Source organism: Triturus cristatus, chromosome 6 (genome assembly GCF_964204655.1).
Source record: "Triturus cristatus chromosome 6, aTriCri1.1, whole genome shotgun sequence".
Taxonomy (NCBI): Eukaryota; Metazoa; Chordata; class Amphibia; order Caudata; family Salamandridae; genus Triturus; species Triturus cristatus.
The window spans coordinates 1,524,913,716-1,524,935,817 of NC_140589.1; the positions used below are offsets into that span (position 1 = coordinate 1,524,913,716).

Here is a 22,102-nt window from a genome sequence, read left to right on the forward strand (position 1 = left end):
ATATTTTTTGCAAAATTATAATTTTCCTGCTATTTTGTGAGCTAATACTGCAGTCAATACCAATGGGTGCTGCATGTACCTGGTGCAATATTGCCTCCCCTTTCTAAGTTATGAACCTCTGGGAGGGAATATTCTGTACTCCGAAGGGTTCTCACCTGTACTAAACTTCGAAACACAGAATAATGAGATGTTTCCCTTCACAAAAAGGTTTTACTGGACAATATTTGGGCAGGGAAAAGTAAGTATGTTCCCAGTACTTGTAAATTCTGAATTGTTGCGCTAGAATGAAGATCACTGATCGTTCTAAAATGAAGGATTATGGTTGCAGATTTTACATGTTTTCGGGTTACCCTAAAAAGGTGACTGGATTTAGGACTTCTGTTTCGTCTCTAATGTTCAGAAGCTTGACTTAAACCTTATAGGTGATTTGTCCATAACCATGAGACTAGAATTCAAAGCTATTCAGACTACCAGATCGATTATCTGGTGTCCTGTCTATTCTTCTAATCACTGCTTTGATCTCATGCGAAATTAAGCTAAAACAATGGAAATCGGCCCCACTAATGTTGCAGGAGGTTTGGATTCTATTAAAGACATGGAGGCGAAGATTATTCTTCCCTTCCTCTCCCTCAAACATAATTCGTAATGCTTTTTCTTATGGCTTTGATGGGGATTTGGCTTTGGCAAGGGTTATCCAACAAATGTGTTTACTTCAGTGGGTGCTGTTGATTCCTGGTTTTCAGTTGTGCAACTTCACACCTTTCAAGGACAATAGAGATGGACTTTCAGCAGTTTGACTATTCCTTGATTTAAGTTTACAGGGGATGTGTTATCTGTTCTTTAAAAGAATAGGGCATTTGCTGGTCTGCAGAGATAGTTATGCTTCACAATATGCTATGATTGGCTAATTTATTATAAGGTCACACCAGGACCGCACTGCTGACCTGTTCATATTTGCTTGTAAAGGCTTTTTCATCCATGTTGTGCGTTTCACTTGTTTATGATTTGCTGCTAGAGGTTCAGGAAAGGAGACGGCAGTCCTAATTGATTCTCCAGTCTTGTAATTGAATTGGTGTGTATCTTTGCTAGGCCAACCTTCTAGGCCAACCCACTGCAACATTGTATTTAGCCAATGCAGTCGATCACTGCAACAGTAGTCTTCATGTAACTGTCTTCTAACATCCATTGGCCAGCCTGACATTTCTGATTTTGCAGAAAGAAGCAAATTATTTTACACCGGGTGCACCAGACAGACAAATAAACAAATCCAGAAAACGAGTTCACTATGTCCGCTCAGTGTCAGACTGGGACATAAAATAGGCCCGGTACAAACAAAGGCAGCCGATACTAAAAGAATGGTAGCCCATGCTAAAAAAAAGTGCCCCTCATTGCCAAATTGTGGCAGCTCAGAACTTCGTGAACTCTTGTTGATGGTCTCGGAGTGGTGCGGCTGCACATGTTTCTGAATGAGGTTGACATGGTTTGTGAATTACTCATGAGGACCCCACAAGTATTACCTCCCCAACTCCCCCAAAATTGAAGCAGCTGATACAGTGATCCCTGTCCTGGTCTTAGCTGCAATATACTGTGGTTGGCCACCTGCTGAATTTTTCAATAACAGAGCAATGTTTGGGAGAGGATGTGGCATTAAGGCCAGAGCTGCCCACTTTGTTTCAATGTTGGCTCAACACAGTGGTGGCTGCTACCTGGAAGCAGCAGTGGGGCAGTGGGTGTGGAGGGGGAATGAGTTAAAAAAAAAAATCACATCTCCTGGCCGGCCGCCATCTGGCTTCTTGTGGGAGACAAAAGCAGGAAGCACCAGGGATCCCAGGCTCCTTGCAGTCTATCACAACGCTACAATGCACCATTGTGATTGGTCTGAGCGCCGTCACATGCTGCTCAGCCAGGGGCTAGAGGGTTGGCATGTTCTCCACGCAGACTGTAATGCAGCCTGCATGGAGAACACGTATGTGCGCATGCATGGAGAACACGTATGTTCGCATGACTGTTTCGGGCAGCCCAAGAGGACCTGCCAAGCACTCATGCTCACATAGGGAGTGTAAACCACTCCTCCCCCTGCTCTGAGACCAGCCCCGCCCCACAAAGACTCCGCAACAGGGAAGACTAAAATGATAATGACCTTGAGTTATCATTTTAATTTTCCTTTTTTTTTCACTACAAAAAGCAGTGGGGCGACGCTCCTCCACCTTAGCGGAGGAGCCGCCACAGGAGCCTCAACATCCTGTGAGTCTGGACAAATCACTCAACCTCCTTGTGCCTAAAACATGAAGGTGGCCTTGTGTAACTGGTGCTCATATAAAGCGCTCCAATACCTTCCGTTCGAGTTTGCGTTATATAAAACTGCAAAAAAACAAAAAGCGTGGGTGCTCCCAAAACCGTCCCAGAGGGGAAAAAACCCAAGTGCCCACGTGACAAGAAATCCGGCCCAGTCACTGGCCTGTCAGGGAAACGACAGGCAAATGCGATGCTCCGTTCGCCCAGAATCATCAATCATGTGTTACGTAAAGCTGGTAACAAGCAGGCGTTTGCAAGGCAGCTACTAAAGAACGGTGTTTTTCAACTCCAGACACAAGAGGCTTGGAATCGATGAAAATAGCCATTTGTGTCAGCGATGAGGCACAGTTCCGCGAGGGGGACCGCGGCAGCTATTTAAAGCACGGCAGCCGGAAAAGAGCAGCACGCAGCCATCGCGGGTGTTATGCGCTTTCGAGGGGCATGTTCTCCCAGGTGAAATGCGTTTCATTGCTAAGAGGCGAGGGTAGCTCTGCTGAAGGCTGCTGCCTCGCATGATTCAATAAAAGCAGACACAAATCCATCAGCCGCGCATGATTAGTTGAATGCGCCTCATTTATGAGGTTAAGTATGAAATGTTTGGACGCAAGTCTCCCGATACATTCCCTCTAATCTCCTTTGTTCTGGGGTGACGCAGCTTTACGTGATGCGCAGTTCAACTCACGAGGTGCTCTGTCACAGCGGGCATAAAACGAAGCATGAGAAAGCGGTTGCAGAGGAAACCCACACTCTTTTAAGGGGACGGGCACATGTTTTTCCTCATAAGACTTTGACCCCAGAGAAACAGAGAGAATAACACAAAAGGGAGAAGAAAGAGAGAGACAGAAAGACTGAGACAAGGGGGGAAAGCAGGGAAGAAAATGAACCTGAGCGAATGGCATAAAGGGGCAAGGGGAGTGTATAGTGGTGAGTGAAAGAGGCATGAGGTGGAATCAAGACTGCGCAGTCTTGGAATTTATTCATTCCGCTATTAGGCAGTGCCTGCGGAAGGTTTCTGAGACATCTTTGCTCCAGAATGTATAATTTTTACAAGTTAAGCCCTGATTGTAAAACCTTATTAGGGTGGAAATCCTTAGCCTCGTTCTGAGTACTGTGCGGAAATCGGGTGCAAAACACCGTATGGGGTCATGCACGGGAAAAAAATGTGCAGAAAATAGCTTTTCCATCTGTGCCTTCTATCCCTCTCTATGTGTTTTGTCATCATAACTTCCTCCAGCGACCCTTTGGTGGCAATGCAGGGCTTCATGTACTATATTTTGACGCACGACAGCACAACAAATCTTACTGCTGCTCTGCGTCTAAATAAAAGGGCAGGAATGCGCCATATATTGCGCCATCCTTCTACCCTGCGCCGGCACACAAACAGCAGTCATGCGTCAACGCAGACACCCTTGCGCCATTGTGAAAGGGTGCCTGCGCTGCAGGAATGATTGTTGTTGTGCAGGAAGGTGTACCTTCCTGCACAAAAACAATCATTAATGGTGTTGTGCTCCTTCTATGTGTGCTCCAGGATGCAGCACAGATAAAGCAAAAAAACAGAGGAGAAATACAATTATTTCTCCTTGTTGCGCCACTACTATGCTTCCCCTAGGTTGGCGTAGGATTCTGACGCATTCCCAGCTTTACGACACTTCCATGGATGTTACTTGGGAACACCCACAGCAACACCCATGGGGGGGTCCCTTTCATGCAGAGTAATGCGTGAACGGGGTCCATATATACAAAGCAATGAAAAGTCACGCAGGGTGACTTTATGTGGCCTTGTAAATATGGGCAGTCACACTGCGCTGCCAGTGCGTCTAAAAAAGTGACGCACCAGCGACGCAATTGGTTTATAAATGAGGCGATGAGTTTGCAAAATAGCCGCGGGCTTAGCGGAATTTGCATAGAATAATTGGTTTGAAATCGGCAAAAACACCGTTTCTGGTAACTGTGGTGCAGGAAAATCACACCCAGAAATTAAGATCAATAGGATATTATGAGTTATCCCTTATAGATCTCCATGCGGAATGGGGGAATAACATGCAGAGATTTCTCCTTGATATTTCCGAAATCCAGCCTTTGTGGGGTCAATTTCCACCAGTCTCACCTGATAAAATATGTTGCAGGTGTCACCTGTGTTTTCTTTATATGAAGTATCACCCCTTGCCTCATACTCTTCTCACCCGAGTGCAGGCTCTGAGGATGCTGTAACAACCTGTCCTCATCGTCTGGCTTAGATTTAAATAGCTTGCTCGCCCAGCAGCAGATTTGTGCTGCTGAACTGCTGGGACCTTTTGTATGAGGTGGACTTTGCCCCAAGACCTTAGTTTGTGGCCAGCCCACTTTCCATTGCCCAACTAGGATTACATATTCCAAGTGACACTGTGAGTTTGCAGAAATGCATCCCCTGATTTCTGTAGCATGCTCCAGTGTGCCAATGGCTAGCATCAAATTGCAATGGCCCTATCTAAACGACTGACCCAGCCTGATGGCCTGTCAACTTCTGACCTCTGTTTGGACTCCCAGAAAACTGTACTTGCCTGTCCTCAACCACTGCATTGGACCTAGGCAACTTGCTCTCTTCGCAAGACTGCTCTCTCTGACTGCTGGCTCCTGAAATGTTGTCCATGCAGGATATCGCTTAAAGAGCCTGCTTCATTGTCGCAGCCAGCCCAGGATCCACTGCCTGGCAAGGATTATATGTCCCAGGACTCTAGTAAAGAGACACTGCAAGTTGGCACCTGTGAAGTACCCCTGGCATCACATACTTATTAGGAAAGATTACAAAACGTACTGATTACAAGGAACAACTTGGTACAGTTTCCTACACTGGGTATATCCTACATCCCAGATCCATTTGAGTGTAAGTTAGATGCTTTTGTAAGTGACGAACGTGCATTGCTAAATGTTTGGGAATATCCGTAGGGTAACACTTTGTGAGCATTGATTGGGTGTGCATTGTAATTTACCACTCCTCTATTATTACAATCCAAGTGTAGTTTTATGTGTGACTAATCTATATAGGTGTATCGTACAGAATGCAGACATAGGTGTGGTGGAGATTTGGAAGTAAGATGGATAAAGGACATGCATGGAAAAAAATAGCCCTCTGCTGTAGGAATAGCAGAGACAGGGATCATTTAATACTGACTGATGATTTCTCAAGCAAGTAGTGATAAAGGAGTATATAGGTGGGATGAAAGAAAATGTTTTGATCTAATTACAGCGGGGAACATAAACTAGCGTATAGCTTAGCTTTGGAGCAGTACTAGGAGACCATTATAAGGGCCAAACAGGACTACTTTACGGCTAAAATTGGGGAGGCTAAAACCTCCTCTAAACAACTTTTTAAAACAGTTCAAGCTTTATCTAAGCCGAAACAGTCCAATCAGTTTAGGCCTGAACTAGCCTTCTGTAATAAGCTGGCTAGATTTTTCAAACAAAAGTCCAAAATATTTATGACGCTCTCCTTCTTACTGTAACCACTGCAACTGTTTATACTAAGTTACCAGTGGAGGTGATTAGCCCTCAGAGCCAACTCACGAGCTTTCTCAGTTTTTCACCAGAGAAGGTGAAGCACCTTCTTCGAACCACCAAGTCAGGCTCACTCAATGATCCTTGTCCTCCCGCAATTTTACATTTAGTCCCAGACACAATTAGTACCTACTTAACTCCACTCCTTAATAAAGTAGTTGACTCAGGGAGCTTTCCATGTGCCTGGAAAAAAGCTTGTATCAGGCCGATCCTAAAAAAAGCCTGACCTGGACCTGACTGAGGTTAAAAACTACCGTCCAATCTCTTGTTTGCCATTAGCAGCCAAAATTCAGGAAAAATCAATGAACCTAGAACTGACTCAATTCCTTGAATCTAACAATTGTTATATCCTAGCCAGCATGGCTTTCGATCCTGCCACTCTACCGAGTTGGCACTGATAATGGCTACAGAAGGGATTCGTGGTCAGGTTGATAGGGGGGGGCGGGCCATCCTCATCCTCATAGACCTATCGGCAGCATTTGACACTGTGAATCACACAGTGTTAGTGCAGCTGCTGAAGACCTTGGGGATTGGGGGTATGGCTCTGGCCCTCCTCACCTCCTTCCTAGCATCCAGAGAGCAGAGTATAGTTTGGGATCATCTGCAATCTGACACTTTCCATCTTCCTTGTGGGGTGACGCAGGGCTTTGCCCTATCACCCACCCTCTTTAACATATATGTCACCCCACTGGCCAGAATTGTTAGAGAGCATGGTTTCACCCTGGTCTCCTATGCGTATGATTCCCAACTCATTATATCTGTATCAAAATATCCAGAAGCTGCGGCTGTTAGTTTCCATTCCTGTCTGACCAATATTATGAGCTGGATGGGTCAAAAGTTCCTGAAGATTAATACAGAGAAGACAGAGGTGATGGAATTTGGTAAGGGCCCCTCCGTGTGGAACGAAACCTGGTGGCCAATAAAGGCGGGTGAGTGCCCCTGTCCTATAGCCAAGGTTCGGAATTTAGGAATCATCTTGGACACTGAATTAAAATTCGCAGGCCAGATTAACCGCCTTGTGTCTTCCTGCTTTTTCCTATTAAAGATCCTACGAAAGATTTTCCTTTTTATCCCTCAAGAACTTAGGAAAACTGTAGTGGTAGCTCTTATTCTATCTAGAATTGACTACTGTAATGCTCTTTTTGTGGGCATCGATAAAACCCAGCTGACCAAATTACAGTCTCTACAGAATGCAGCTGCCCGTCTGCTTTTAAATATTCCTAAAGGCCATTCTACTTCAGCTGGAATTAGAGCTTTAAACTGGCTTCCCATCCAGCAATGAGTGGAGTTTAAAGCTCTCTGTCAGGTCCATAAAGCACTTTGTGGTGGTGGAGCAGCTGACATCCAGAATTTGTTCTCAAAGTATGTGCCCAGAGGAACCTAAGATCTACGAATGGGGGTCTTGTTCAAACTCCCCAATTCTGTAGAGCTGGATGGGGGGGGGCAGGAGCTTTTCCTATCGTGCTTCCACGTTATGGAATAAGATGCAAACCGCCATGAGGCTGCAACCAAACCTGCAGCTTTTTAGCAAATCACTTAAATCCTTGTTGTTTCCCTCTTAAATCAGCTACGGCAACCCACAGTGCACAACTGTCTCATTGTTTCAGCGGCAAGATGTCGCGGCATTCGAGCGCTTTATAAACATAATTTTCATTTCATTTAATTTCATGATTGTATCTCTATAAATTGAGAGCAGCTCTAACTAAGAATGTCATGTTTGTGACAAATCGTAGCGGCTTAGTTCTTTTAGGTCCACTTAAAGGGTTGCTATCCTTTTTGATGACAGCATCAGAGAGAAATACCTAAGATTTGCAGTCCTTATTTCTTAAGCCTTCCTTTTCATCAATATCATTATTGTTAGAAAGTCACCCTATTGTCCTGTTCACCCCCATTTTTTGCTGAACGATACTGGTGGTAACTGACTCTGACTGTACCCTGGGCTCTGCTAACCAGGCCCAGGGTCAGGGCCATGTTTAAAAAGGAACATGTAACAGGGTACACTTACAATTGGCAATGACAGACCCTATAAGTCCCTAGTAGATAATAGGGCCAGGGGGTGTAATCTTCCTATAAGTCCCTGGGATATATTAGGGCATGAAAGTTTAGAGGCCCAGCAGAGTTTCTGAGCTTACGTGTGTGCACTGCTGTGTGCTTGCTGTCCTGTCTTTCAAAGTAAATTCTCACACCTGGTATTGACAGACCATATAAGTCCCTAGTATATAATAGGGCAAGGGGGTTCAAACTACCTAAAAGTCCCTAGTATACAATTGGGCATGGAAGTTTAGAGGCCTAGCAGATTCCCTGCACTTTCATGTGTACACTGCTGAGCGCCTGCTGTCATTTTAAATGCAGTCTTGCTTTGCAGACTGTGTTTAAAAGTAAATTGTATTCAAATTCGACTTTGGTGGAATGGGCACTTTAAAAGTGATCATCTACCTTATTGTCACACATTAGGCATGCCCAAGGTCTTCCCTTGGTGTCTCAGGTGTGGGGGGGCATGTAACTATAAGCAGGGACCTTGTAAAATATGTTTTCAATACCCTGGTGAGGGAAAATTACCCATTTCATGTTCCCCATTGTAGATACTTAGCTCTATAGGCTAACACGAATTTATCATAACCAGTACAGAATAGAAGATATAGAACTTTCTGTTCTGTAAGCCTCAATCCAGCATTCTAGTGGTCTCTACTAATTGGTCAGCCTTAACAGGCGTAGCCAGGCTGCCTTGATGAGGTGATAAGTGGCCCCTTAGAGCAGGGGTTATCTGATGGAGAGAGCTCTGAAGCTGCAGAGGATACTTTATAAAGAGGGGGCTGGGTAAATCAAACTGCGCTCAAACAGAGAGCAGATCAAGTATGCCAGGCGTACCTTTCCCCCCCATCCTATACCCCTAGCCAGAAGGCAGGCTTAGGACAGGAATTTGCATTGGTCAGGGAGAGGAGAGCTAATGGAAATGAGCCACACTGTGGGTTGGTTTTGCCAGCTCTTACTCCTCTGGAGAGAATTCATCCATGTCAGATTTTGGAAGTGCAGTGCATTGTGGGACAAAAAGATGACACACTTTGGAAGAAGCTGTCATGCTTTTGGGTGGCACCCAGCATCTCATTGGACATAAGTGCCTCCTTGCTTGTTGCCCCAGAACACTGAATAAATAAGTGAGAGCTGCGTAGTCTCTCAAATCTGATGCCTGAAAGAACAAGGAGAAGAAGGACTGCCCTGCTGGAATCTGGATTTGCACCCAAAGGCCTGCTCTCTGACTGATTGCGCCTGCTGCACAATCTGGTACTACAGTCATTGGGACTGTACCTTGCTTCAAGAAGGATTAAGAAGTGGACTACCTGCAAGCTACAGGTTAACAAAGCCCACCTGCATCTTCAACAAGAGTCCCCATCCTGGAGTGCGTCCAGTGGACTTAAGGATTCGGCCAGGTGCATTGTGGGAATTGTGGTCCAGACATCCCAGAGGCCATATAGGATATTCAAGACCTTCATATTGGTGATTTGGGCAATTTGAACCTACAAGGAGACATTCAGGAAGCAACTCCTAAAGTTTGGGGAACTTTGGAGAACTTTTGTGAAAAAGCTCCATGAGCCTATAAAAATAAAATTCTCTATTTACCTACACCAACCCCACCAAATGTGCACCCGTTTTATTTATTTCCACCTCCTAGGAGTGTAACATTGGTCACCACTAATAGAACATCCCATGTTCTCCTATGTCCCCTAGGTGTAGTAGATGCATTGCAGAGGCTCCAACCATATGTAGGAAGGGTTGGTGTATGTCTTTTTCTAATTTAGGTTTCATTTCTTTTACTTCCTGCTGCATGGTCCTAGTGCTGTACCACACATCAGGATAAGCTGTTGGAACAGCTGAAGCTGCTTGTGTACACAGGTCTCTATCAGTAAGGTATTGGGCACCAGAGACTTGGCTATTCAGGTGCAGGCAAGGAAAAGTCCATGCAATCACTGCATCTGCATTCTATAGTATACCTACTCTAGAAGCCAGAAACACCGAGCTAGTCGCCTGGATGACTTGAGAGAGCACTTCTGGGAGATTGTTGAGTTGGGAGTTGTCCAGGTAGCTCACAGACAACAGCAGCTGAAGAAGAGTATTTCAGGAGAACCTGCCCCAAAACGACCTCTCATTGAACCCAACCTGATCACTTTTCTAGGGTACACTATTACTGTTGAGGACAGTGAGCTGGAATCCACAGCTAATTATATTAGGCAGGATATTTTACAGAAAGTCATCACCCCACCTCCATGATAGCCTGAGGATCCAGAATTTGGCAACACTGTCCAGTTCCTTAGACTCTGCAACCCAAAGAATGATGCTTACACTCTTTACCCACCCCACTTAATTCCTGGTTTTCCTTTAATGCTGAATATTCAGTTACTGATTATATGAACAGATAGGTTGCAGGGCCAGACAAGATATACAACCTCCCATCCAAGAAATATATTGGCTTGACCATAGACCCTTTGAAATATTTCTTTCATTGCAGATTGTACATTATGTCTGCTACTTCTGTCCATCTGTAGGTATAATCTATACAAACATCAGTGTGTTATCTGTTGTAAAGAGTATTTGACATCAGGCAATCTCTACACGAGTAGAGGATCCAGGAAAGATGTCCATCCCAAAATCAGGACAAAGGTCATATGCAATTCAGTGTTTAGAGTTCTTTGAGACCCTAAAGATAGTCTCTCTCCTTCCAAGTGAGGTAGGATGCAGACCAGCGTCTTTTGATGACACCATTCATGTAGACAACATTGGTAAACAAATGATGCCTAACTGAAAGGCACCATGCTGACACAGTTCTGACATGTAGGCACTTTGTAGCGATTAATCCTTATGCAAGAATCTCTAATCTCTAGTTTCAGCCCTCGAAGATGGTTCCTGCTTTGGGCCTATATTGGACATCACTGAAAAGAAACTTAATGTTGCATTCCTGTTTCCCTCAGTTTATGAAGGTTTTGGTCCCCTGTTCAGTTTCTATATCATATATTAGCACCACACCTGGGAAAGCAAAGCCTTACTCAGAGCTCTTCTGCTCCAATTGCAGCAAAAAGTGTCTACAATCTAGAAAATCTTAGTCTCCTGCAAATGCAGCCACCATGCCATACATTGCCAAGATACCACTGCAATTCTTGGAGTTGTGGCAATAACTAAGGATTACTCATATCAGACAGTTCTAGTCATCAATCCTGACTTTATCTGTGATTGCAATTTTGGTGTCATTAATTCCATTATAGATTTGAAGTGGGTAAACCACTTTCTACAAATTAAACCACTGAGGTGGAAACTTTTCAGGATTTTCTAGCCACTACTTATCTGAAGGAAGATTGTTTAATCAACCATTTCACACCGGAAGTTACCGGGGCAAAATCCAAATCAAAGTGCTTGCTATTGAGCTACAATCTGTGTGACAGGTGTTTACATAAATACTGGCTCTTCTGGTGGGTATTCTCCCTTCCAGAGGTATAAATGTACACTCTTATCTGGACAACTGACTTGTCCATGTGTTCAGGAAATTCCTGGTTGCACTTTGAACCTTACAAATCAGTTCTCTCCCTGCAACAGCACAAGGAAACCATTATTGTCTCATTTAATACAGTGAAAGGAAAAGTCTTTCTTCCATATGAACTGAAAACCCCACCGCCTCTTAGCGCTACTCTGAAATGCACTACAGCCTCAGCTAAGCAATGACTCTAGTAATTGTGGTTATGCATTTTCATTGTTCCATGGAAGAGATTGCACCAGAATTCCTCAATACATCTTCTGTTGAAATCATAGGTACCAGTCTCACTGGGCAAAAGCAGTTGAAATGTGGTTCCCAGTTGCTTTGTCAAGGATAGACAGAGACAGTGGTGGCTTCCAGATTCCAGCGTATTCAGAGTTCTGGATCTATCACCGCTGCTGATTAATGTCAGTAAAAGGTCTGGGTGGCACAATGTAGACATTTAAGCTCAATGAACTGCTGCAGCAGCAATATCTTTGATTTGGAGAGAAATCTCAGCAATTTGGAACCTTGGTCCTTGTTAGAAATGGGATTTCTGGTTGGCTAGGGCATGCGCCGATGCCAGGCAGAAACCACCACTCTAGTCAGGGCAAGGGAGTTACATATTGAAGATAACCCCTGTTCACCCCCTTGGTAGCTTGGCACGAACAGTCAGGCTTATCCCAGAGGCAATGTGTAAAGCATTTGCACAACACACTCACACAGCAGTGACACACTAGGCACACCACAAAAGAAACTCCACACAAGGTTATATAAAAAAAAATAGCCTTTGTATTACTCATAAAACACATTAGAGAATGCAATCACATATATACAATGTGCCATCTGGCCCTTAGCATGACTTCACAGGTATTATATAAATGATGGGGCCAATCGGGCCACTGTCAGAACCATTGGAATGCACAGTTAGCAAAGCCAACCAGTAACTACTGGCATATACCGCACTTGGCATAAACACATTATGCATAGACCATATTAGGCCAAGGTATCGGCAACAGTGCACCACAGTAAACACTTAAATAACCATGGGTCATGATCAGCACCCTATTCATGGATTATCGCTGTATCCATATAGGCCCAAACACCTTAGGTCACCCTATGTCCCTTACAGAGTACACACTGGGCCATGCGTCACCCCAGCCCCATAGGTATAGCCAAGTCGGCCTGGAGGCCTCCCTCGGTCCTGCCTGCGTTGGTGTAGCCAGGTGGTGCCCCCAATAATGCACGGATCCGCAGCTGCCCATGAACACGCACCACAGCTACTAGTAAGCGAAACTCATTGGAGACCTCTCCCTGTCTCGTATGGTTGACCACGGTGGGGGCGGCACCTCGCTTCCCCTCCCCGTGCTGATCCAATAATGACAATCCCCTCACGGTAGCGCTTCCAGGGGGAGGAGGCTCCTGCACTGCCCACGAGGGTGGAGAGACCTCCCCTGGCCAGAGAAACAGCCGCCGGTTATCTGACGGTGTAGTGACTGCACCGACATCTCCTTCCTGCAGTCCGAGCCTGGATGTCCTTGCTGGTGACTTCCTCTTTCCGGCCCCTTTCACAGTCAGGCACAGGCGGCCCGCGGGGCTCTCTCCTTCTGCAGGGGAGCCACGCCCGCGTCCAGGCATACTCTTCGCCTGGCTTATGATTATAGGCACGTCCGGCCCTCAGCGTCCGCTTCCACCGTTATGGACCCCGCCCACAGTCATGCTTCTCTGCCTGACTTCCGGTTGGCCGTACGGCTGCTCTCGCCACAGCCCTCATAGAGGCAAATAATAAAGAAGTCAGAGGTGCCCACACACCCTCCGGGTGGGAAAACTGAGCATGGAAGGGCTTAGTGTAGCGGGAGTGCTTCACATGCTGCTCACCGAGCCAGACCCGCACCTTCTGAACAAATCCAGTGCCCGACCTGCGCTGGGTTGCCACCACTTGGAAGGAAGTGCCCTCACTCCGCGTTTGGATCACATTGCTGCCAGACTCACAGAAGCATGAGTCTCACGGCAGAGACCATGGAGAGCACATGTACTGATATAGCGGGCAGGCAGGCCAGCACATAGGGACCCTAAGCGCAGTCCTTCCAGTTCCCCCCCCCCCCCAGCAGGTAGCAGCTTGGTCCCAAATGGCGGTTCCTCTTGGCAATCCAGCAGCCTGCCAGCCCCAAGTAAGCACCAAGCAGCACACAGTACCTTACAGGGGTCACAGCCCAAATATTTATACCAGTAATGTTCTTTGTTCTGCCCTGGCACAGGGCTTGGGGACCTAGTTCAAACCAGTTCTGGGGGGCACTTAACAAGTGCACAACAGTCCCCATTGACAGTGTAGGTCCTGGCCCCAGACACACCACAGGGGGGCGGAGCCAGCATTGTGTAGTGCAGGCACAGTTGAGGTACTCAAAGCAGGTCCTTCATCGCACTCCTCCTCTTCGGGCTTTCCCGCAATACCCGTGAAGGAAGGTAATTTAACCACATTCCCTCTGCGGCAAGAGGACACGGATCATTTGCTAAAGGGAATCAAGTCTGGTTCCCCATTGGAGTCCTGTCCTTTGAAGATTTTGAAACTAGGAAGGGAGGTTATTGTCCCCCACCTGACCTCAATACTTAATGCCGTCATTACATCCGGGCAGTATCCCATCTCCTGGAAAACTGCGCTGGTTAAACCCCTTTTAAAAAAGCCCTCTTTGGACTCTGTTGAGTTATCAAATGATCTTCCCATCTCCCTATTACTGGTCCCTGCAAAGATTTTGGAGAAATACCTGAATTTTTATCTTACTTCCTTTTTGGAGGAACACCAGCTGCTCAATGGCTTGCAGCATGGCTTCAGAAGTGAGCACAGTACTGAGACGGCGTTAGCCTCTGTAGTCAATAACATCTGATGTCAGGTTACGCTGGCCATGCGACACTACTGATCCTTCTGGACCTTACGGCGGCCTCGATACCATCTCTCCTTTGAGGTTGGTGGGCAGGCTTAAGGAATTGGGTGCCGCCCTGAACTTGCTTACCTCATTCATTATGGACCGGTCACAAATAGTTAAGATGGGTCAATTTTACTCAGGTTCCAATCAGTTGTTCTGAGGAGTCCCTCAGGGCTCCTCATTGAGCCCGACCCTTTTTAACATTCATGTTGCCCATCTAGCCAGGGTCGTAAGATCCTTTGGACTGGAGGTGCTATCTTATGCTGATGACTCCCAAATTATTGTGTCTATTACCAACAACATAGAAGCATTGGCAACTAATTTTAAACATTGCATGCAGGCTGTGGCCTCCTGGGTGGTAGAGAATTATCTCAGACTCAATGGGGGCAAAACTGAGGTTTTAGTCTTTGGAAACCAACAGGACATCTGGTCAGATGCCTGGTGGCCTGATATGCTTGGCCCTTGCCCATGCACCGGGTCGAAAAAACCTTGGCATCTTAGGTGACAACTCCAATTCCCTGGGCCCCCAGATCAGTAGAACGGTGTCCACCTTCTCTGGGATTATTAGGACTCTCAGGAAGATTTCTCATTTTTTTTTCCTTTTCCTCCCGAAAACAGGCTGTTGTTGCCCTCGTGTTGTCCTGATTGGACTATTGTAATGCTCTCTGCTTGGGTATCAACAAGTCACTTGTGCACTGACTACAGCTGGTGCAGAATACTGCTGACAGGCTGGTGATGGGCCTTCCCAAATACCATTCGGTTTCAGCTACTATCAGTAAGCTGCACTGGCTCCCTTCTGTTTAAAGCCCTTTGCCTCACTCACAAGACTTTCTATAATACTAGGGCGGAAGGCATTAAAAGGCTCTTACGAAGATATGTTCCGACCATGCAGTTAAGATCTGCCAGTAAGAATCTGCTGGTAGTCCAGAGGTTTAAGAAAGTAAGATGGGGGGGGGGGGGGGGGAGAGCTCACTCTTTCTTCTGTAAGGCCCTGAAGATTTAGCTGTTCACCCATTCATCAACGTGAGCCTTACACATTATCATCTGCAGCGCCGTGACACCTCCGGGCAAAGTTTTTGCATTATAAGGCTAATATTCATTCATTCATGTACAGTCGCCCAGGAGGGTATTAGGCGTGGACATGCCCATATCATGTGTAATATGTCAGCTGACTGCGTGTAGCATCTAGGACATGTATCTGCTGCGCCAGGGAACATTTTGGTCAGTTTGTGAGGTGTCAGGTATGCTCTGTGTACCAGCATGAGTTGTATCATCTTAAACATAGGGTTCGGGAACCCTATTTTGGGTGTTCTATCACTCGTTCCCATTCCTTGTCCAATAGTTCATGTCCTATATCCCTAGCCCATTTATTCCTGACCTCCAGGAGTGGGATAGCCGCATATATACGGATCCTTCTGTATATCCATCTAGTCAGATGTCCCCCAATTCCCATTAAATACAGCATGAGCATTAGTTCATGTGTCATGGGCTCTGTACCATCAGGCAATCAGGTCCATCTCACATATCTGCTAATACTAGCATGGAGGGTATATAATGTGTTGGGAACCCCTTGCTCTCTGAAAAAAGTGTCATGGTCCATGAGCATGTGATCTGTAAACAACATCCCAACCGTATTCACTCCCTCATCTAACTAAGTACTCAGGCATCTCAAAGAGACTATTCTAGATGGTACAGGAATCCCCAGTAGTGGGATATTAGAGGCGTAGGGAGTCAGCTCTCCAGTGTACCGTATAGCCCTTTTCCAGTATGAGACAGCCACTTTCAACAGCGGCTGTGCCAGCCGTAGAGACCTCTTTCCCCATAGCAGTACGGTATGGAGCAATGCCCTCTTCCATTCCTTTTTGGACATCCCTAATTCTTGCAAGTTGGGGCCTGCTGCCCAGTAGGAGAGCCACTGGACTTGACTGGAATATCAGTATGCCTGAAAATCAGGAACCCCTAGGCCCCCTCGGTGTGTACTTAGCTGCAGTTTCGGAAATCCTACTCTTCTACGCCCCTTACTCCAGATTAAGTCAGAAAGCAGTCTGTTTAGTGTTTTGAATATGTGTGCCGGGATTAGTATCGGCAAATTAGTGAAATAGTAAAGCAATCTGGGTAGCATAACCATTTTGGAAGTGGCCACTCTACCTGCTACAGAGAGTGGCAGTGAGGTCAAAAACACTATTTGGGTTTTAAGTGCTTGATTTAATGCACATCCCAGGTTACCATCTAACAAATCCTGTGGCTCTCTATATATTTGAATGCCGAGATATATAAATGTGGCAGGTGCCACGGGAAACGTCCAGTGGCCAAAGTGAATGGGTTCTATACGAGCCGAGTCCTTAAAGTAATAAGCATACGATTTGGATTCATTGATCGACATGCCAGAGAGTGTCTGGAATTGCCTGAACACCATGGGGAGGGGCTCATTAGGACCCTGGAGATTATTGAGATAAAGTATAATGTCATCCACATATGCAGAGAGAGTGTGGGTCGCGGTTCCCAGTGTGATACCTCTTTCTCTCACCACTGCACGTATCTTAATGGCTAGTGGTTCGAGCGCCAGTACAAATAGCAGGGGCGTAAGGGGGCATCCCTGCCGCGTACCTGTGGCTATAGGATAGGGTCTGGAGATATGAGCCCCTCTTCGGGCCCAGGCCGTAGGATCTGTATATAATAGCCGGACCCAGTTCACATACTCGTCTGGTATTCTGAATAGTGGTAGGGCTCTTAATATATATCTCCAGTGTAGGGTGTCGAACGCCTGTCTCATATCTAGTGAGATACATCCCGCCTCTGAGTCATCTGCCGGCGTCAAGGTGAGTATCTGGTGTATGCGTCTGGTATTGAGGGACGCACTCCTGCCCGGAACAAAGCCGCACTGGTCTATCTGTATTAATTGTGTGAGATATGGGTGTAACCTATGGGCCAGAATTTTGCTGAGGATCTTGTATTCAGTATTCAATAGAGAAAGGGGGCAATAACTAGACATCCCTGGGGTCACTACCTGGTTTTAATAGAGATGCATCTAAGGCCTATCGTGTAGTGGAGGGTAAGGAACCTGTCTCTAATGCTGTGCAATATAATTTTGCTAAGTGTGGGACTAATTGTGTTGAAAATGTCTCATAGATCTCCACAGGTACGCTGTCAAGCCCGGGGTCTTGTTATGTGGGAGGTCTTTTATTGCCGATCGAATTTCGGCTTTTGTTATTGGTGTTGCTAACTCCTTTTTCTGGGCGACCAAAAGCTGGGGGACTTCCAGACCATCAAGGAAGTCCAGAAGCTCCTCTTCCTGGAATTCCACAGGTGCTGCGTATAGCTCCTCATAATATTGTCGAAATGGCGTATTAATTTCTAATTGTGTAGTTACCGTACCTCTGATGTATTAACCTAGTGTGTCGGGGAGCTAGTCGGTACATCACATATGATTCTCGCTAGAAGCGCACCAGCTCTATCTGTCTCAGCCTGCTGCTTCTGTGTGTAAGTTCAGTAGTCAATAGTACGCAACTGCTCTAGGAGTTCTGCATATCTTATATTTGCCTCCTGCAGGGTGGCCTTTTTTGTGTCATCTTGCACTGCCGCCCATTTAAGCCCACCCAATTGTTCTTCTGTGTCCTGCAGCTCTCTGTGTACAGTAGCACAGTGTTGGAGCCGGCCTCGTGGCGTGGTCCTGTTCCCCCTCGCTAAGCCGCACGAGGTCCCATGCACCTCGGGGCTCCTCCATCTTGGATCATACGTCACTCCACGTGACCACCTACGCAACCCTGCTCTACCCGGCCTCGGTCCCAGCGAGGCCCGACATCGAGGCGCCAACCCCTGGCCCGGGGGATACCACGTGAGCCCTTCCCACTCCCGGCGGAGGGCAGTATCGATGGGACCCCCAACCGTCCTTCCACACCTAGGTGCGATCGCCCCACAGCTCTCTGGGGCCTGGCGCCTCTCCTGCTGGGCGTCTGGCCGCGCCCTACCCGGCCTCTCCGCCCTCCTGGGCGCAAGGGTCCGGACATCAAAGGGCTCCAGACCTATATCTGGGGCGACCCGGCAACAAGGCGACAGTTGTATCCCGGAGTCAAGAGCCCTGCTGATCGGATCGCGGCTGACCCTACGGAGACAGACTCATCCTGAAACTACACTCTGAGCACTGCTGACGACGTCGCGGCTCCATCGTGCTTACAAGACCTTCACGATAAGCAACTGATACGGAATCCTGTGTGGTGGTGTTACTGGGCCTAGTACGATCATAGGAGAAGGACCTCTCCTAGGAGGCTTCTCAGCGGCGCTCGGCTATAACTTTGCGGTAGGAAGGTGCCCCGGAGTAGTTCCCCCGACTCCCCGGTGGTCCTCCCTCCAACACACAGGCTCCCACCATAGTACTAATGGCCACCCCACGAACAACCATCTTAAAAGCCACCCTTTCACCTGTCGGGACCTCTCAGTGTCCGTGTTTTCTGTAAAGTAATTTGATATGGCCGAAGAAAGAGTGTCGCAGAACACTGGATCCTCTAGGGCTACAGGCTGCAGCCTCCACGTCGGCACCGGCACAGGGATTTTCCCCCATCCGAGATCAACTTCCAAAGGGTTCTGATCCGATAGTGTTTTCCCCAGGTAAGTAGTGTGGGTGATTCTGGCAATTAATGGCATAGTGAAGAATATACAGTCAATGCGTGTATGTAGCATATGTGGTAGTGAGTAGAACAAGTACTCCTGGTTCAGCGGGTTGTGTATTCGCCAGGCATCCCCAAGCGACCATCCTTCCGCCCAGCCCTCCAGTGCTTCTGCTTCTTTCCTGCTGCTAGCCTCCAATATAGGGGGGTGGGAGCGATCTAGGGGCATATCAGCAGCAACCAGCGATAATTATCGCTAAGCGCACTTAGCGCTAGGCTAATTATCGCCGGCTAACGTGGATTTTTATCGCTGAGATAGCGTGCTATTAGCAACGCTTATCTCAAAAGCCATAAAAATCCTAGCTCTAACTGCCAAACGTGAGATTATCGCTGGAAACCCAGCGATAATCTCACGAAGTTTGGCGTTAGCTTGATGATAGAGCCTCACATACTTAGCCATGATATCCACCTTCCATAGGATATCATGGCTAAGTCAGTCCTGAAGCAGGCGTAAGGAAAGTAGCGATAACAGGTGTTATCGCTACTTTTCTTGCCGCTATGCTTCATAGCGTGGGGCTTGATGATAGGAGAAACGTCGCTTAGCGACATTTCTCCAGTCATGTCAGGTCAGGAACGCCCACTTTGCATCTCATTAGAGATGCAAAGCTGGGCGTTAAGAATCCAGGTGCTAATGCAAGGTTTCACGCGATAGCGTGACCTTGCTGATTAGGCGATAAAATTATCGCCGCTTTTCGCCCAAAAACAGACGCAAAAGCGGCGATAATTTTATATCGCCTCGTTGCTGATATGCCCACTAGATCTATATTCAGTACTACATTGAAGTCCCAGCCTACTATCCAGGGACACTCTTCCCAATCTGCCAACACCATATTTAGGGATTCCAAGAACTTATCCTGGTCTGTGTTGGGAGCATATATGCTACAGAGTACTATGTAATCCCCATCTAAGGTGCCACGGAGCAACACATATCTACCATTAATGTCGATTCTCTGCTCCAGGACTGCAAACAGGGTGCCGTTCCTCACCCATATACTGGCTCCCCTCGCAAACACAGAATAAGAGGTACAGTATAATTGGCCCACCATTTTTTCCTTAACTTGTCAGCTTCAAAGTGAGGAGGTGCGTCTCCTGTATCAGTGCAATGTGAGCCTTCCTCCTAGTCAATTGAGCATAAACCCTATGCCTCTTGTGTATAGACCCCATCCCCCTAACGTTCCAGGTAAACATCTTGTACCTCCCGGTGTGAGCCATGAAGTGTTGTGGGGTGTTATAGGTGTCTTGCGCATGTGCGCCCCCGGGTGGTTAGTACTGCATTTACATGAAATGAGTCTACCCAAAACTATATCGAGCCCCAATACAAGGTTCACCCACATAAACGTAGAGGACCAAACAATAACACTAAAAACAATTATAAAGTCTAACAATTGGTACATAGCTGCAATTGCAATGGGGAGGGTGGGAACCATAGTCAGTTGTTGATATAAGGGTGAAATACAGTATCACAACTAAGCGAGCACGGGCCCAGACATAACATATGCATTAGTATTGCTATTACAATATATGCAATATGGCATGATATGTCTACATTTATCATTTCAAGTCAATTTGATTCTATTCAGTTCTGCCCTGGACACGTGCAGACAAACCCAGTACATCAGCCCAAGTAGTTGTTTACTGTCTGTGGAGTGACAGAAGTAAAGAGGGCCAAACTGTTGTCTGAGTGTATCGTAGAGTCCTCTGAAGAGTTAAGCGACCATGCCGACGAATGTGCATCTTGTTCATCTAATGACGCAACCGCTAATATCGCCGATTTCTGACCCTCTAGTATTTGCTCCTGGCAGGGGCTCATCGTCGCTTCCTGCCGAGGTGGTGTGCTGCGGCCCGATTTACCTCGCCCAGGCTTTAGGGATCTGCGCGGCTTCAGTGTTGTGGCTTGTGATGAGTTTTGTGATGGGCCCTATGTCAGTGTTATTTATATCCATTCCTCCGCCTCCTCCGAGCTGTCAAAGAAATGGGATTTTTGTTAATATATTACTTTTAGTCTAGCTGGGAAGAGGAGAGCGTACTTCAAATTATGACCCCTGAGTTGTTTTTTAACGACCTGAAACAATGCTCTCATTTTTGCACTGTTATTGTAAAGTCTGGGTACAGAGATATGTGCTTGTTTTCTAACTGAATCGGGGCCCCCTCCCGGGCTGCGCGGAGCAGAGTGTCTCGATCTTTTAAATTGAGGATGCATGCTATTATTGGTCTGGGCAGGGCACCGGGAGGTGGGGGTCTTCATGGTATCCTATGCGCTCTCTCAATGCTAAAGAATTCAGTAAGGCCCTCTTGCGCAATCATGTCTTTTATCCATTGCTCTATGTATTGAGTTGGGTTGGACCCCTCACTGTGTTCCGGTAGCCCGACTATCTGTACGTTGTTGCGTCGAGCCCTTCCTTCCGCATCGTCCACCTTGTCCTGCAGGCCCGAGAGTTGTCGCTGCAACTGTTCAATTTGCGCTGAGTGTGTTTTGTGTTGTGGTAATATCTCTGCAATGTGCATTTTGTTAGTGCGTACCGTTTTTGCCAGTTTGGTGTGATCAGCCTTTAGCAATGTAAAGCCTGTAGTGAGGGCACTCACTTGTTGCTTGATTGCCTTTCTGGAGTTGTGCACCTCCTGCAATATTAGATCTAATTTGTCAATATTACCTCCCTCAGTTGTTGGTGGGTTACAGCTTAGGTCAGAGTTGCTGAAGACATCCTCCTGTTCGTGGTGGTCAGCCCCTCCTGTGATCAGGGGCTCTGTTTGCTTCCCTCTGGTGCGCCCCATTTTACACACCAGGTCGGTATAGCGTGGGATCTGCTGGTCGTGAGTTCGCTATGCAAAGTATCACCCTCACACTGTATGTCGTCCCACTCAGTTCAGGAACATAATCCCCAGGCTTTAGCAAGCACCACCCGGTTTCACTTTCAGACCCCTAACCTCCACGTAGTTTACCAAAGCCTCTATGTAAACAGTTGGGCATTGTAGGCCAGATTTGATGACATTCAGCATATGCTTGATCAGGGCAGAGTAGTGAGCATGCTGGGCCCATCCAAGCACTGTACTCAAGGTTCGTCGTGTGCACCTGGCTGCAGTGGCCTTTTTGTGTGTGAGAGGGTGAGACTCGGGATATATCCGGAGTCTATTCTGACAATATTCAATGCCTCGGCCACTCAGATTGCACTCTCGCTTCTACTGCTCCG

General features: G+C 46.9%; 1 protein-coding gene across 10 annotated transcripts in view; it reads left to right on the top strand.

The window, feature by feature from the left end:
• The window catches only part of LOC146821629 (synaptosomal-associated protein 25-like), a 491,673-nt gene that overhangs the window by 377,244 nt on the left and 92,327 nt on the right, over positions 1-22,102 (top strand). The window lies entirely within an intron of this gene.